General features: G+C 34.1%; 1 long non-coding RNA gene across 3 annotated transcripts in view; it reads left to right on the top strand.

Annotated features, from left to right (window-relative positions):
• Window positions 1-17,339, top strand: part of LOC116422460 — an 85,302-nt gene extending 67,963 nt beyond the window's left edge. For 2 of the 3 annotated variants that reach the window (XR_004233105.1, XR_004233104.1), the window contains exons 2-3: window positions 394-507; window positions 16,577-17,339. This is a non-coding gene — a long non-coding RNA (uncharacterized LOC116422460). Of the gene's footprint in view, window positions 1-393; window positions 508-1,131; window positions 1,234-16,576 lie in introns of all 3 variants that reach the window. The other variant, XR_004233106.1, reaches the window with a different exon arrangement.
• The last annotated feature ends 504 nt before the right edge of the window (window positions 17,340-17,843 follow it).

Here is a 17,843-nt window from a genome sequence, read left to right as displayed (position 1 = left end):
TTTCTTTGGCAGTAGAATGGAAGTTCTTTGAGGGCAGATTATTTACATTTTTATCTTTGCATCCACAATGCAAGTACATAGTCATTAATAAAGCTTATTGAATTTAATTGAATTTTCCTCCCAAAATTTTAGCCTCTTATCTTATGTGTATTTTAAATCTCTTTTCCACTCACCTCTGACAGACAGCCTATCTCTAATCCACCTCCATTTCAAATCATTATTATCTTTCCATAATCATAATCTATATTCTAACTATATAAAACCAAACTACAACACTAGCTTCCACTCAAACTTTTCCCCCAATACCCTCTCTGCCATCCAGTTCATGCTATACCTAGTAACATGGTTTAGAGACAATCTTGTTTGGATTATTGTCACTTCTTTTCTCTACAGAAGAATGTTTTTCCATGTTTATCAGAGACTTAGAGGCAGCATCACCTGGTGAAAAGAAAATTGGCCCAGGAATCAGAAAATCCAGATTCAAGCCCCACTTCTGGATATACATAGGTATGTGGCCTTGAACAAAGTATCTTTCAATACTTAAAGCAACTTAGACTACAAGTTATACAGATAATATTGTTCAGTTGTTTTTCAATTGCATCTAACTCATCATGACTTATTTGGGGTTTTCTTGGCAAAGATACTGGAGTGGTTTGCCATTTCCTCCTCTAGGCCACTTTACAGATGAGGACTCTGAGGAAAACAAGCTTAAGGGAATAGTCCATAGTCACTTAGCTAGGAAGTATCTGAGACCAGGCTTGAACTCAGGAAGATGAGTCTGACTCCAAGAATGAAGCTCTATGTACTATGGTACCACCTAGCTGCCCTGTGCTAAAGATACCAACTTGCATTTGTAGAAAGAGTTTCCTCATTTGGTAGTTCTTTATACCAAAGAAATAACATTGTGGTTCCAATTCCTATTAGATCTTATTATTTGATAAATTTGAATTTGCAAATCTAAACAATACATCAAATGATAGGCTTCAGTCTCTTGTGATCCACAATGTAGAAACTTTTAGTTTCCACAGCACAAAGGCAACTACTATCTCTACCCCAGTCAAGCAAACATGATCACTGACTCAAATATAATTATTTCTCCCACCTTTAATGGCTTTTCCCCTCTTCTGGCAGATTCAAATCAGGAATGCATTCCTTCTAAAGTCTAGCTCCATATTCTCCCAGGAAGATTTTCCATATTCCCCCAATGGACCACTGATCTCTTTTATCATTCCTGTAAGTCCTAGAATACTTATATATGGATTTGTTAGTTAAGCAAAGGTTTATGAATTATTTTCTGAGGTTTCTAATGTATTAAGACTGGTTTTTAGCATGTCTTTGAAGGCAAGAACTAGTTTTCTGTAATCCTTTGAAACACCCTATCCAAACCCCTTCTCAAAGTATTTTGAACAAAATGGTGATAATGGTTGGTATCTAAAATGAGTTGCAATCTTGACAAGCTCAAAAAAAGGATAATTTTCTTCAACTTTGTCATTATCATTCTACAGTATTTTAAAAGTGTTTTATTTAAATTAAAAGAATTGCTTGGGACACTATATAAACATGTTATGGGGTCTAATATGTAGGATAGCAACACATTCTGGGGATTCCTTCTTCAATTTCACTTCAATTGTATTCATTTTTATTACAATCCATCAAGTACCCAAAACCTTAGAATGTGCAAAAATATTGTCTAGGTTTCACTAGATATATTGCAATATTATCTGAAGCAACAGTACTCTTATCAACATGGATACGACCTCTCCAGAGGATACTGGGTGATTTTAGTCTATATCATCCTCCATACAGAATCCACCCAATGTGCTACAAAACTTCTCTGGGTTCTTTGTATATTCTGTGACTATTAGTGCTACATAGAAGCCACATATCTGTTGTTCTTTGGTTTGTGTTTGTTTATTTTGTCTTGAGGCTACGTCTTCCTCTCTCACTCAAAACTAGAAGTGTGGTGGCCACTCATATAGCCAATTCCAGTAATAATATGCAAAAGATGTTCTGATCTCCATTTCTGATCTGAGGGAGTTTGCCCCTCCTTAGGCAACCTAGTAGACCTTACACCTAGGAAGGACATAGTAAAATGCAAACACCCCATTGACTTAAGCACTAAGTCACCACATAGATGTCATCCTTAACTCCTCATTCTCTCACCTCCCTTGTTAAGACCTATTGATTCTCCCTTAGTAACATTTCTCACATATGTTCCTCTCTCTCCTCTGATAGTTACCATCTTGTTGCAAGTCCATATGACCTCCTATCTAGAAAATTACAAGAGTTTGCTCATTAGTCTCCCTGCCAAAAGTCTCTCTTCATTCCTTACTAAAGTGGAGAATTAAAGAGATCTTTACAAAGTTCAGGTCTGACTATATCACTCCTCTTCACCTTGCTTGCAATAAATTCAATGATGCCCAATCACCTGCAAGATCAAATATAAAAATCTTCCCCTTAGCATTTAAAACTTTTCATAATTTGGACCCCTCCATATACAACTTTTCAGTCCTTTTACACATGCATTACATATCATCATATACTATAAGATCTGGTGATACTGGCTTCTTTCCCATTCTTCAAACAAGACAATTCTCTCAACTCAATGCATTTTCACTAGCTGTTCCATGCTTTGAATGTTCTCCCTCATCATCTCTACCTCCTGATGTCCTGTGCTTCTAGCAAGTCACACATATAATTATGTCTTCTGCAGGAAATGTTTCCTGGTTCCTCTTAATATTAGTGACCTCCTATTATTTCTACTTTATCCTGTGAATAGCTTATTTGTATATGGTTATTTGCATGTTGTTTCCCACATTAGACTGAGTTTCTTAAGAATTGGGAATATCTTTTACCTTTCATTATAGATCCAGGACTTAGCACAGTACCTAACATTAGTAGGTACTTATTGACTAACCATACCTCGCAACTCCCAAGTTCAAGCTACCTATGAGGTTCACACTCTCCAGTTGCAGCAATTATAGATGTGTACCACTAGCCTTGTCTATTCCTCACACTGTTATATAAGCACAGTTTCCTAGCGATACCTTTATATTATAATACTTTTATATTTTCTGACAATACTTTTTCATCACTTATGAACCCATTTCATTTCCACAAGGTTACTAGACTGATATATCAAGAGAATGCCTCATATAGAAAAGAATTAGATTTTAGCAAATCTTTTGACAGTTTTCCATGCTGCCTTAGGAACAAATGGATACATATCAGACAATATTACTATCAGATAAATTTAAAACTGATTAAAAACTATAATCAAAAGACATTTTTGCTATAGGAAAGGAAAATGATTAATGTTGGAAAAGATATGGGAAAATTGGAACACTAATGCATTGTTGGTGCATTGATGGTGAACTGATCCAACAATTCTGAAGAACAATTTGGAACTCTCCCCAAAAGGCCCTAAAACATATCCTTTGATCCACCAATACCATGATTAGATCTGTATCCCCCAAAAATGGGAAAGGCCCCCCCACACAAAAATGTTTATAGCAGCTCTCTTTGTGGTTGCAAAGAATTAAAAATTGAGGGGATTCCCATCAACTGGGGAATGATTAAACAAAATATAGTACATGAATATAATGGAATATTATTGTTCTAACATAGAAAGAAATACTGATGCTGAATGAAGTGAGAACAGTTAGGAAAACATTGTATACAGTCACATGAACTTTGTACAGATAATTAACTTTGATAGACTTTTCTCTTCTCAGCAATACAATGATCTAAGATAATTCCAAATTCATGATGGAAAATTCTATTTCATCCAGAGAAAGAAGTATAGAGTCCAAATGCAGATTAAAGCATACTATTTTCCTTTTTTTTTCTTTGTAGTTTTTCGCTTTTGTTCTGTTTCTTCTTTCACAACATGACTAATGTGGAAATGGTTAATAGGATTGTGCATGTAAAAACTATACCAGATTGATTGCTATCTTGGAGAAGACAATGGGGAGAATGGGAGGGAGAAAAATGGAAATCAAAATATTATAAAAGTAAGTGTTGAAAATTAATAAAAACTTTAAAAAAAAAGACATTATTGAGCCAATCTTAACTTTGAGAGGGATTTCTTTATGTGAGCCACAAGAGTTCATTGTCTCCCCAGTGTTGTTTACCAGCGACTTGGATGAATTGATATACACAGTATTGCAAATATCCTAGTGTTTTAGAGATATCCTGTATAATGGAGGTCTTGCCAATGAACCAAATCCTTATGAATATGTTCAATAGTATTGCCTAATAAAATACTTATGTGAACTATGGAGCATACATTGACACTCTTAGTGATTCTATTCTACTAATCATGTGGTGAAGAGGAGGCTTTTAGATTTATTGTGTAGCTAGGATTGGGTGCTTTCAAAAGGTAATAGTCAGCCAGGGTACCTTTCTTAGCTCTAGTACCTTCTGGCATAGGTAATATTGAAGAAGGAGAATATTTGCTGGTACAAAGGGGAGCCTCCATATAGGAAAGGGGCCTTGGATGCTTGTTTACAAAGAGCCAGCATGAATCTGAGAGCACATATATTTGCTGTTGTATCTGAATCTGTTATATTCATTTTTTCCTTTAAGGTGAAAGATACTGGCAACATGAGCTTTAAAACATCAAAAAAGTGAGCCTAAAGCTAGAACCCATGATGGCTATTGTTAGAAACCAAATAAAAAGGAAAGAAATTCCATATTATCTACATGGCCCAATCTAGATGTAGTGGAGATAAAATCATGCATCTTTGGTTATGCTGCATTTGAATGTAAACTCAGTGAGAGCAATGCTTTGAACAAACAACTTTAGATTTGAGTCATTATTCCCCAGAGTTGAAGAGGTACAGGCAAAAGTACAATCTCAAGTAGTGGAATGGGGGTCTAAGAGATATTTATACTTCTGTTACTGCTGAATTTTCACAGTAATTTGTAAAAGCTAATTGATATTAATTATCTAAAAGAAATTAGAGAACTAATCAAGAGAGGCTAACAGGGGGAAGATATAACAGTATAGGGATTTGAATTGATTGCATTAAAAAAGAATCACCTTGACCCCTCAGAGATGATCCCTAAATCATGAGATAAAACATGGCTGTATACAAAAAACTTGCTTATCAAATTTGCAAATGACATAAGGTTAGGTAGGATAAAGCTAACATATCAGATGCCAGAATTAGAATTTTAAAATATTTATATATTTCAGGCTAGAAAAAAATTGAATAAATTTTAGTAATGTAATAGGAATAAATGTCTACAATTATAGTTAATAAATCAATACCATAAATATTGTATTGGATAAGGATGGTATAATTGGAAAATACAAAAAAAATAAAAGTTTTAGCCCACTATATATTAGTAAGAGGACAAACAAGTTGAAATAGATATAGAAAAGGATGACCAGGTTGAATTAGATGAATGAAGTATAAGCCACATAATGATAAATTGAAGAAATTAAGAATTCTTAGTCTGTATAAAGGCAGATACAGAGGGAGATGATGAATTGGCTTCAAGATGTGGAATATGGTTGCCATATGGAACAAGACATAGACTTATTTTGCTTATGTTTAGATCAGAAGTTGGAATAATGGATGGTAATTATAGAAATGTAGGCTTGGGTTTCATTTTGAAATATTCCTAACAATTAGTTTTGTTCTGGAATGAAATAGGCTACATTTGAAAGTGGTGGGATTTTCCCAAAATTAGAAATCTTCAAGTTATTAGAGTTATTATCATCCAAATATGGATTGAGGTAGATGACTTCTCTAGATGCCTTATAAATCCTATATTATGTGTCCTTATACATTTTGAGACAAAATGATGTATTGAAATCAACAAAAAAAATTAAGACAATGGAATCATGTTCTGGATACTTCTTAGGCATTTTGTGACTGTAAACATAAAGGATCTTATAGAAAATTAACTATAAAAATCTTCTTTTTTCCTTATCATGTTTTTAACAAGGCCATCCCTCAAATTTCCATAAATCAGTCTCATAAATATTTAATAGAGATAATAAAGCAAATGTATTTTTGGTAGTTGCAGACATCCTTGGCAAGTTACAAAGATAAAGAAACGCTGCCCTCAAAAAGATTACACTCTGAACAAGTTGGGGCATATGATTGTGATGGAATAAAACTGAGCTAAAAGAAAAAAATCAGTTCATTGATTGTAGAAAAATATGAATAGACTTGCATGAAATAATGAAGAGCAAAATGAGCAGAACCAAGAGAATGTATATACAGTAATAGTCTCACAAAGTTGTTTTTAAAACAATGCTGCTAAGTCATTTTGACTATTATAAATACCTAAATTAACTACAAATGACCAATAAAGGAAGATGCCGTTTGCATGCAGAGAAAGAACTGACAAATAAAATATGTATGGAATGATTTTATACACACACACATGTATGTATGTATATATGTATATATATATATGGAGGTGGGCATGTATACATAAAAATACATACATATTTGTATCTACTGGTAGCCATCTTTAGGGCAGGGTGAAGGAGAGGGGAAGAGAAAAAATTATATGATAATGTAAAAAACAACAACAGAATTTGGAACCCTGATAACTCATATCACCAGAAAAAGAAAAATCAGAAGAGGAAGCAGAATCAAGAGAAATGAATTAAGATTTGGACATGAGTAAAATACCAGAGATTCAGCCATGACATGTCCAATAGGAGTTAGAGATGTGGGACTGGAACTCAGAGGAAAAATTTTGCCTAGAGGAAAGATTTGGAAGAAGATAATAGACATAGATGTATATGGAGGAGAAAGTCAAAGCCACAGAATTAGGTAAGACTTTTGAAGGAGAAGAGACAGGAAAAAAGAGGGCAGAGCATGGAGCTTTCTTAAATTCTCTCTAAAAGGGAAGGGATAGGAAAAGGAATGTAGAAACAGTGAAGAGAGGAGAATCACAGGATCATGGATCAAAAACTGGAAGGAACCTCAAAGGTCAGTTGTTCATTTTAAGATGAATAAATTGGAACAAAGGGAGGTAAAGTAATTTGGTTAAGGTCAAGATAAGTGCCAGAAATGGGACTTTAACCAAAATACTCTTAGTCTAGTCAATGTTCTTTCTATTTTTCCACAAAAGGTGGTGGTTAAGAATGGTATTAACAGAAGGGAGTATTTCTGGGGCATGCAAATTCAGTATTAAAGAACTCACAGCTAGAGCAAAAATTAAGCATGTATCTTTTGGAGGAGGGTATCCCCACTTCTTGATCAATTAACTTGCTCTGTTGCTTTTCCAATTCTGTTATTGCTCCCATTTCTGTGAGTAAATCTTGCCTTCTATTCTAGCCATCACTACCCATTCAGCTCTTTCTATTATTTTTATGCCTTTGCTATCAATCCCTCCACTCGTTGCTGAAACATACCTGATTCTGACATGGTTTCTATCTCATCTGTTACAAATTCAGGTGCTTGGCCACATCCACCACCGTCCACTGTTCAGGGACATTAGCATTCTTTCATCCCAAATAGCTTAATGTATGCACCCTGGACAAAGCAAAATAGGGATAGATGATCTTTGCTTTTATAAGTTCCTAATAAAGCACAAAGCATAATAGAACTTCTCAAAAAAGGAAAACTAAAGAATATGCTACTGATAACCTGGTTACATCATAGTTATAAGTCACTTATAAGTCACTTGCTAGACCTGGAAAGAAGTACAGTTGGAAAACCATAACAATGCTTCTTTTCAGTTATACATAATATGACAAACAGAAATAATCCCATATAAAAGAAGAAAAAAGCATACAAAACAGTGAATCACTGTGATAATCCAGCTCTTTCCTCTTTTAAAGTTATAAAACAAATAAATGAATTAATGTCAAGGTTCTCTTCCACAGTTTCCTTCTAAACCTTCTTCTATGCAGTCTTTTAAATTTTTTTATTCATATTCATTTCTTTCTTTTCTTTTTTTGTGAGTAGCAACACTATCATTGTCTCTCTTCTCTCTTTAAAGCCACCCTTACAAAAAAGAAAGACCATGTCTTATGACAAATATGCATGGCCAAACAAAACAAACATACACTGACCATGTCTGAAAATGCATGTTTCATTCTTCATTGCAAGTACATTGCCTCTCTGTGAGTAGGTAGTAACAATGTTTCATGATGAATACTCTGAAGTAATGTATTTCTCAGTTCACAAGTCTTTCAAAGTTGCTTTTTCTCCCAGTTTTACTTATTACATAAACAATTCCATTAATTCTGCTTACTTCACTTCACTCTGTTTGAGTTTATAAAAGTTTCCCCAGGTTTACTCTGAAATAGTCTATTCCATTATTTCTTATGGCAAAATTATATTCATATACCATTTGTACAGTCATTCCATAAATAGTAGATACATCATATTTCCGATTCTTTTCTACAACTAAAATTGATACTATAAATATTTTGTACTGACCCTCTTTTTTAAACTACTTTTAGTATAGCTCTAATAGTGGTATCAATAGTGATATTCCCATATCAAAAATATGCATAATTTAGCAATACTTTACTTTCAAGTTCCAAATTTATTTCCAGAATCAATTCACAGTTCTTCCAACATCATTACTATGTCCACACTCCCATAGCTTCTCCAATAATGATAATTTCTAACTTTAGTCATTTTTATCAATATAATGTTTATAAGGTAGTACCTCAGAATTGTTTTCATTTGAATTTATTTCATTATAAGTTACTTGAAACATTTTATGATTAATGATAATTCACATTTTCTTTTTTTATGAAAATTTTCTCTTCATAGTCCTTAACCATTTATATAATGAGCAATGGCTTTTGTTCTTATATTTTTAATACATTCTATGTGTCTTGATATAAAATCATTATCAGAAAAAAGTTACTGAAAAGGTTTTTCTCATTTAACTCTTTCTCTTCTAATTTTATCTAAATTGATTTTGTTTGTTTAAAAATAATGTTTTTTTCAGTTTTCTATAATCATGTTTTCCATTTTATCTCTCATAAGCCTTTCTACTCCCTTTGGGATCAAGAATTCTTCCTATATCCATAATTGTGAAAGGACTAGCTCATGATGTAGCTATGTATACGTAGTGAGAAGGAGATCAAATGTTTCCCATTCACTCATGGGTAGTAGTGCACAGTTACATATCAATTGAAGTACCACTATTTCATAACTTTCCTGAAGTTTTCCTTGTCAGCATGCCATTCTAAATGGTTCTGGTCTTTCTTTGTGTTTTTCTTTGGCACAGTCAGGATAAACCTCGGGAAATTATTGATCAATTTTGTCCAACAGAAGAGCAGACATAGCAGGCAACAACATCAGAATCCACATGAACTTGCTAAGTTGGGACTTGTAATAAAAATCCCACCATACTGGTTTCCTTAAGTTCAGTGGTACCTCAAAAGCAAAAAAGGTAGGATTTCCATGGATGTCAGCTGGAGGGAAAGACAAAAAGCCTTGATATGGTTAAATGTTAATTTAAAGGGAGATGCCTATAAAAGACCATAAACAAAACTCAAATCTTAGATGTCAATAGGCACCCATTCTATCATGTCATCACCATCTGTCATTTTACCCATTATAATCATCTATTCTCTGATCTTTTTAGAAGAGGGTCAGGCAACATGCACCAAAACAATTTAAAAAAAAAACTTATGGGGATCCACTTATACTTCAATATATTGAAATATGAATAGCACCTTTTATGCATTTTATGTGAGATACCACTCCAGTGAAATTGCTCCAGTGTAACATACAATTATCCTTAAGAATAATAAATAAAATGTGTAGAAAGATGATGTTGGAGAATGATCACAGAAATGACAGATATCAAATAGCAGTAAGGTGGCTCAGAATACACGTTTGCAGAGGCTGAGATGATATGTCCAGATCCAGCAGAGTTCATGACTGAGATTTACATTTTCTTTAGGAGAAACCACATAGAGTAGGGTATAACGGTATCAGTTCTTTAACTGATGGCACTGTAGCTCATCCTTTGCAAGTAGAAAGACAGAGGGGCTTAGAGGGCCTAGACAGTTTGGACCCTGTGTGACTCATATTTGGCTTCCTGCAATAGAGATCATAATATAGGCAAAATCTACCTGGATCATTTAAGTTTAGAGCATGCCTAGAGAACAAATTGGGCTTTTATGATCTGAGAAGAGCTTTAGACAATATGTCTACATAGTAATTATTTATAATTTCTTTAATATTTTTGCTCCTATAACTATATAAGGTATTCTAATATTGTTTATGTGGATATTTAAACATGCATGGTTATACATACATGTATATCCACATATATGTATGTTTAACCACACACACAAATGTGCCAGCACATCTGTGAACATACCGAAATTGAACATAGTTAGCTATATATAAATATGTTAGATATGCTTAACTAAATGTTTACATAAATGATTTTATGTGTACACCCATGTGTGTATAGTTAATCATGTTCAATTGTTAGATTTTCAGTGCAAGCATTTAAACAGTGATATTACATGTTACCTTAGAAATCAGAAAAAAACATTAAATTGAAGCTTGATTTATTGTTTTACTAATTATCTAGACTTAAGAAAGTGATGGAGAAAATGTTACTAATGCAGGTTAAACTTAAAAATGTGTTTCATACTTCTCTCCACCCCCTCCCTGGGACAATCATTAAACATTAACCAGAATATCCTTGGGTATTAGTTTGAGCAAAATGAAATACAGCATAAAGGAAAGAGGGCAAAATTTTCCTATTGGATGGAGGCCAAACTAGGAATCTAAATTGATAAATCCACAGAGACCATAGCTGTAGACTAATGATATGGGCATTACCATTAACAAAAAAGGTAGATTGGAAACGGATTTAACCTGTTCCCTGAGAACCAAAAGAACCTTCTACTACTGTGTCTTTGCACAAGCTCTTCCTTTGTGCCTATCTTTAACTTCACCTCATTTAGCCCCGAGTTTCCTTCAAAGTTCATTTCAAATGATAGTCTTTATATAAATATACTTATCAGTCTTACATGAACTGATACAAAGTAAAATGAAATGAGCAGAACCAGAACAGTGTATACAACAACAGCAATATTGTGTGATAATCAACTATGAGACTTAGCTCTTCTCAGCAATGCAATGGCAATTCGAAAAGAATCATAGAAAATCTTCTCCACACCAAGAAAAAGAAGGTTTTTTTTTCCTTTTTTCAAACTGTAATTATTTTGCAAAGGATTTCTTCTTTTATAACATGACTAATATGAAAATAGTTTTTACATGATTGTACATACATAATCTATACCAAATAAGGGTGAGAAAAGCAAGTCAGAAGGAAGAAAATTTGGAACTCAAAATTTTATTTTAAAAAATAAAAAGCATCTTTACATGTAATTAAAAAATAAAGTACCATTTTTAAAATAATAAATGTCTTTTCTAATTCCCCTGTTCTCCTCAGTATTGTCCCCAGTTTTGAAATTATATCATATTGATTTATTTGAGTATGTATTTCTCCTAAGAGAATCTATGCTTCTTGAAGTTGGATAGGGATGGCTTCATTTTTTTAAATTGTATCCCCAAAACTAAGCATGGTTTATGGAAGATAGAAATGATTTGAATGAACAACCCAACATGTAATGAGTTTTTAAGCTACACTCACTGCATAGAATCCTTGGGGGACACAGAAATCCCCCATTCTACTCTTGCACTAATAAGTTTTCATTCTCTTTAAGGTCAGAGAGCCCTTGATAACCATCATGGTAAGAAAAGAAGGCTATTTTTAGTTTAAATATTTTTTTCCTGAGTCAATTGGGGTTAAGTGACTTGCCCAGGGTCACATGGCTAGGAAGTATTAAGTGTCTGAGGTCGGATTCAAACTCAGGTCCTCCTAACTTCAGGGCCAGTGCTCTATCCACTATGCTATCTAGCTGCCCAAAATTTTTAATTTAGTCCACATTTAAAATATTTAATATTTAAAATAACTATATATTAGGCCTTCTTTTTATCTCTTGCTGTTAGATTTTGTTAGTAATGTATAAAAAAAATACTGATCATTTACGTGGATTTATTTTGTATCCTGCAACTTTGCTAAAGTTGTGGATTATTTCTAATAGCTTTTTAGTAGATTCTCTGGGATTCTCTAAATATACCATCATATCATCTGCAAAGTGTGATAATTTGGTTTCCTCATAACCTACTCTAATTCCCTTAATCTCTTTTTCATCTCTTATTGCCAAAGTTAGCATTTCTAATACAATATTGAATAGTAATGGTGAGAGTGGGCAACCTTGTTTCACTCCTGATTGTATTGGGAATGGGTTATCCTATTACATGTGATGCTTACTGGTGGTTTTAAATAGATGCTTCTGACTATTTTAAGGAAAAGTCCATTTATTCCTATACTCTCTAATGTTTTTAATAGGAATGGGTGTTGGAGTTTAGCAAATGCTTTTTCACAGGACAAAATTGTCAATAGCTATAACAATCCAGTGTTAGACAAACCCATAGAACCCAGCTTTTGGGATAAGAACTTACTATTTGACAAAAACTGCTAGAAAAATTGGAAACTAGTGTGGCAGAAAGTAAGCATTGACCCACACTTAACACCATATACCAAGATAAGGTCAAAATGGGTTCATGATCTAGACATAAAGAATGAGATTATAAATAAATTTGAAGAACATAGGATAGTTTACTTCTCAGACCTGTGGAGGAAGAAAGAATTTGTGACCAAAGACAAACTAAAGATCATTATTGATCACAAAATAGAAAATTTTGATTGTATTAAGTTAAAAAAAATTTGTACAAACAAAACTAATGCAGACAAGATTAGGAGGGAAGCAATAAACTGGGAAAACATTTTTATATTCAAAGGTTCTGATAAAGTCTCATTTCCAAAATATATAGAGAATTGACTCAAATTTATAAAAAAAATCAAGCCATTCTCCAATTGATAAATGGTCAGAGGATATAAACAGACAATTTTTAGATGAAGAAATTGAAACCATTTCTAATTATATGAAAAGATTCCCAAATCATTATTGATCAGAGAAATGCAAATTAAGACAACTCTGAGATACTACTATACACCTCTCAGTTTGTCTAAGATGACAGGAAAAGATAATGACCAATGTTGGAGGGGATGTGGGAAAACTAGGACACTGATACATTGTTGGTGGAATTGTGAATGAAACCAACCATTCTGGAAATCAATTTGGAACTATGCTCAAAAAGTTATCAAACTGTACATACCCTTTGATCCAGCAGTGTTACTACTGGGTTTATATCCCAAAGAGATCTTAAAGAGGGGAAAGGGACTTGTATGTGCAAGAATGTTTGTGGCAGCCCTTTATGTAGTGGGACTAGAAACTGGAAAATGAATGGATGTCCATCAACTGGAGAATGGCTGAATAAATTGTGGTATATGCATGTTATGGAATATTATTGTTCTGTAAGAAATGACCAACAGGATGATTTCAGAGAGGGTTGGAGGACTTATATGAATTGATGCTAAGTGAAATGAGCAGAACCAGGAGATCATTATACATGGCAACAAGATTATATGATGATCAACTCTCATGGATGGAACTCTCTTCAACAATGACATGATTCAAACCAGTTCCAATTATTCAGTAATGAAAAGAATCAGCTACACCCAGAGAGAGAACTATGGGAAATGAATGTAGACCACAACATAGCATTTCCACTCTGTTATTTCCTTCTCAAGTTTTTTTTTCTTTCTTTCTAGATCTGATTTTTCTTGCGCAGTAAGATAGCTGCAGTAAGATACTTATAACATATATGTATACAAATATTGGATTTAACATATACTTTAACATATTTAACATGTATTGGACTACCTGACATCTAGGGGAGGGGGTGGAGAGAAGGAGGGGGAAAGTTGGAACATAAGGTTTTTCAAGGGTCAATGTTGAAAAATTATCCATGCATATGTTTTGTAAATAAAAAAACTATAATAAAAAATTTAAAAAAAAAGAAATAACCAGGTAATTCCACTTTTATTTTTATCTTTTCTTTTCTTTTCTTTTAATCTCAAGGTTCTTGTAAATCTCTCCCCTTAATCTCTCTCTCTTGTCCAATGTTGCCTCACTTCTCCCTACATTTTATGGGTCATTTCATGGTTGCAATGTGAGGAAAAGTGCGTATTATCAGAATTAATCTTTTGCTATAAAGAACCATATGCAGAAAAGTATATGTTCAGCAAACTAGCAAAAAAAATATATAGTTGTTGGTGGTTGCAAGAATCCAAACCGCTGTTTCTCATAGGTTCAATATATCAATATTCACAATTTATTTTTTACTTTTGTGCCATTTTCTGGAAAATTGAAGATTGACTATATATGTATACATATAATTATAGTATAAAGTGAAACAGAAGTGTAGCAAACAAAGTTTAAAAAACATGATTTTTGGTGTTTTTAAACACCACAAAAAGATGAAAATTATCACTTAGAAGAATTTTTATTTAATTTTATTTAATATTTAGAAAAGCAAGAGAACTTGCTAGGTTATAATCATGACCAAAAACCATTAAACTGATTTTTAATCCCTCAAATTTGGCCAAAATTCTTTCAACTATCAATTATCTTCTATTGTTGATGTAACATTTCTTAAGCAAAACTATTGTGACTTAGTTTTGTAAAATGAGAAAATTGTGAGCATCCTATGCATTTCTAAAGTTAAGGAAAGAAAGACTCTTACCTGATCATTCCTCTTCATCTTATTTATTTTGCAAGATGCATTGCTCACATATTCCTAGGCTGGATTAAAAAATGGCTTTGCACATCTTTACATATCTCAATGAATTTAAATTGCCTCGTCAGAGTTTTTTCTCTGCACTAAATAAGATATTGTTCATTCTTTTCCTCTCTTCCCATTGCACTTTCTGATCTTTCCTTTGTCCTCTATCTTCCCCTTATCCCTTTCACCTTCTCTCACTTGCTCCATTCTCTTGATCCATCAGACACAACCCAGCCATCTGATACCTATACCTTAAAGTAATTTTGGACAGAAGCAAAATGCCTGGAATCCTTAGTAAGCCGCTTCAGATCCAACTACTGAGCTCCAGTTAGGCTCCTATACAGTCAACAGTCTTTCAGGCAACCATCCTGGAAATTGAAAACCTGTTACAGTATCAGTGGAAGAACATGAGCCCTGCAACAAAATCATAGAAATAGAAAAGAAAATGTCCTTTCAGTGTTAAGTTAAGGCTCTACCAAAACAATTGAGAGAAAAAGAAAGGCTCTGTGTGATCTCTATTGATGGGGCCCAAACTGACTGGCACTTATAAACAGTCTGGTTATTTTGCCTGTATTTGAAGGACTTTCCCCCTAAAGATTTGTCTATGAATTGTGTTATAGCACTCTGTTTTCTGACGAGTAGTACAAAGTGAAACTAGAAAATAATGCATATTTGACCTAGTTCCTCACAGAGTAACAACAGTCATAGAACTATTCCTTCCCAGCAGTGGCCTTTTCTTTGTTTTAGAGAACGGTGGTAGGTGTTGGCCCCATTCCCATGCCTGCATATCTTAGCTCTATTTTTCCAGAATCATTCACAGAAATCTCATCTGGCTCCTACTAACCCCTTCTGACACCCCTCCCCCCAAAAGAGAAAACTTCCATATTTCCTCTGACCACCTTTTTTGACCCTCCTCTCACTTAGTGTCTATCCTTATTATCTTGCTCCTTTTCTGCTTTCCTTTCTATTTTTTTTTCCTTTAACAGGTAGGCTCTCTCCATATGAAATTACAATGTTAGGATTTTTAAGAAGAAAATGTAAATATTTAAATATGTTACAGGTAAGTGGAATTACCAAAATATCTCTCTGGTTTGGCTGAGGGAATACAGTCCCTTTATAATATATTTTCGTGGACAAATTTGCTTTTTTCTGATATAAACAACAGTCAGAACAAAACAAACAAAAAGCATGGTCTTCTAATAATTAAACAGTGATTCCTACTTACTTTGGAGTCTGAACTTGTCAACAATGGTAGCTCCAATTCTATCTTGTAGGATAGATAGAAGTTAATCATACAGGAGAGGGTACTAACAGTTTATCTGTACACATGTTATAACCCTTACAGTTAAAAATAAGCTCCTTGAGGGCAAAAAAACAATGTCATTTTTATTAATATATATGCAACATATCAAGTACATTGTTGACTCAGTTTTCAGGAAGATAAGTAAACTGAATGAGAGGCAGTATGCTTCGGTGAATTAGCAAGATCCAACCTTGCAGCCAGGAAGACTTGGATTTAAGTTCAATTTTACCTCATACTGGATGTGTGACTGTGGGTAAGTCAATGACCCTCACAGGACTCCCAGGCAATTCTCAGTCTCTGAGCCATGAAGAAGTTGCTGATTTGTAGCAGTAGTTTCCCCATGAAATTATAGAGTTTAAAATAACAACACTAATTTGCTCTTCTCTTTCATAGTTTACCCTTTTTGTTTTCTCTTTTTTCCTTACTAGATTTCTTCATTGTGATTTTATTTTCAAAGCCCTCCCTCCTATTTACAGTAAGTTGCTTCCTTTTTACCTTACATGGTTATTTCTAATCACCTGTTTTACTCTCCTCTATCTCTTCTCTATTGCCTTAGCACTTCCATATTCCTCTCCCTGGCTAATCAACCTGGTCCCAGTGCATCCAACTCCATAAGATTGGGACAAGGATCAGGAAGAAGGAATTTAACAATGGCAGAGCTGTGACAAGTTAATTCAACTCCTGCTGTTAAATTAACCAGCGTTCCAGCCGAGTTAACGCGTCACCCGGTTTCAAAAGGTTAAGCTCCAAGCTTAATCTTATTCATCATTATGAACTCTTCAAATTGGCTGAAATATTTAAAATTCAGCGAAATGAAAGGACCGCAGGAAACATTTAAGAGCCAACTACCCTGTCTTCAAAAAAAATGGAGGCATAATCGACAAAGATTAGGAAAGTAAGGCTACAGAATGGGTGAATGGAGACACTTGAGAACCAGTTTAGGGTGATTAATAAAAGGACATTGAAGACAAGGACATCTGTATCTTCTTACTATCTTGAAGAGATCCGGGTGTTTGAATGAAAGTTAATGGAGGACTCTTAGAAGGCTTGTCCTATCTCATCATAAGCAATAGACCAAAACTGAATGCTAATGAAAAGAGCGTGAACAGTGACACCCACTGAGTTCCACTTTCTCTCTTGGGTTCAGGGCACAGATGGGAGATAGGTCACACTGTGCCCCCTCCCTTACTTGTGACTGTCTAGAAGGGATAATCATATGCTGTATTCAGACTTCTGGGGGGAGCAGTTATTCACACCTTGAGTCTTGAAACTAGGCACAGTAAGAACTGTTGGATGACAACTAATAATTAAAAAAAAAATCCCATCATACTGTGGCAATTTTGCACTCTTTTCCTTCCTCCCCAAAGCACACTTGGCCATTGACCAGCAGAATTCTTACCCAAGAAAGAAAGGATTAATTCTCTCCATTACCTTCCCTATTAGCAAGCATATATTAATAATTATATAATATGACCCTTCACATTGAAAGAAAAAAGAAAAACAACCACTTCCTTTCCCCATAGTTCTTTATATTTCCCACTTTCCCACTTTGGACCAGCCTCACCTGACTTGCCCATCCTTGCCAATTAGTATCAGCATTTTCTCAGTAACTTAAACTCGTAAACCTAGAGCAAACCATTTATTCACAAGCTTTTATAAAATGCCTGCTACAGAACAGGCCAAGCATTATGGCAGGCATTTGGGACAAAGACAAAAATAAATCTACTCTCAAGCAGTTTACCTTCTCCATTTCACGCATCGAATCAGTTGTTCAAAACTGCAAATTCTGACTGCAGAATATTTTTAAACTACACCTTTTCTTA

This window comes from Sarcophilus harrisii, chromosome 3 (assembly GCF_902635505.1).
Source record: "Sarcophilus harrisii chromosome 3, mSarHar1.11, whole genome shotgun sequence".
Taxonomy (NCBI): domain Eukaryota; kingdom Metazoa; phylum Chordata; class Mammalia; order Dasyuromorphia; family Dasyuridae; genus Sarcophilus; species Sarcophilus harrisii.
The sequence above is the reverse complement of the archived record's forward strand: the minus strand, read 5'-3'. Positions and strand labels throughout refer to the sequence as shown.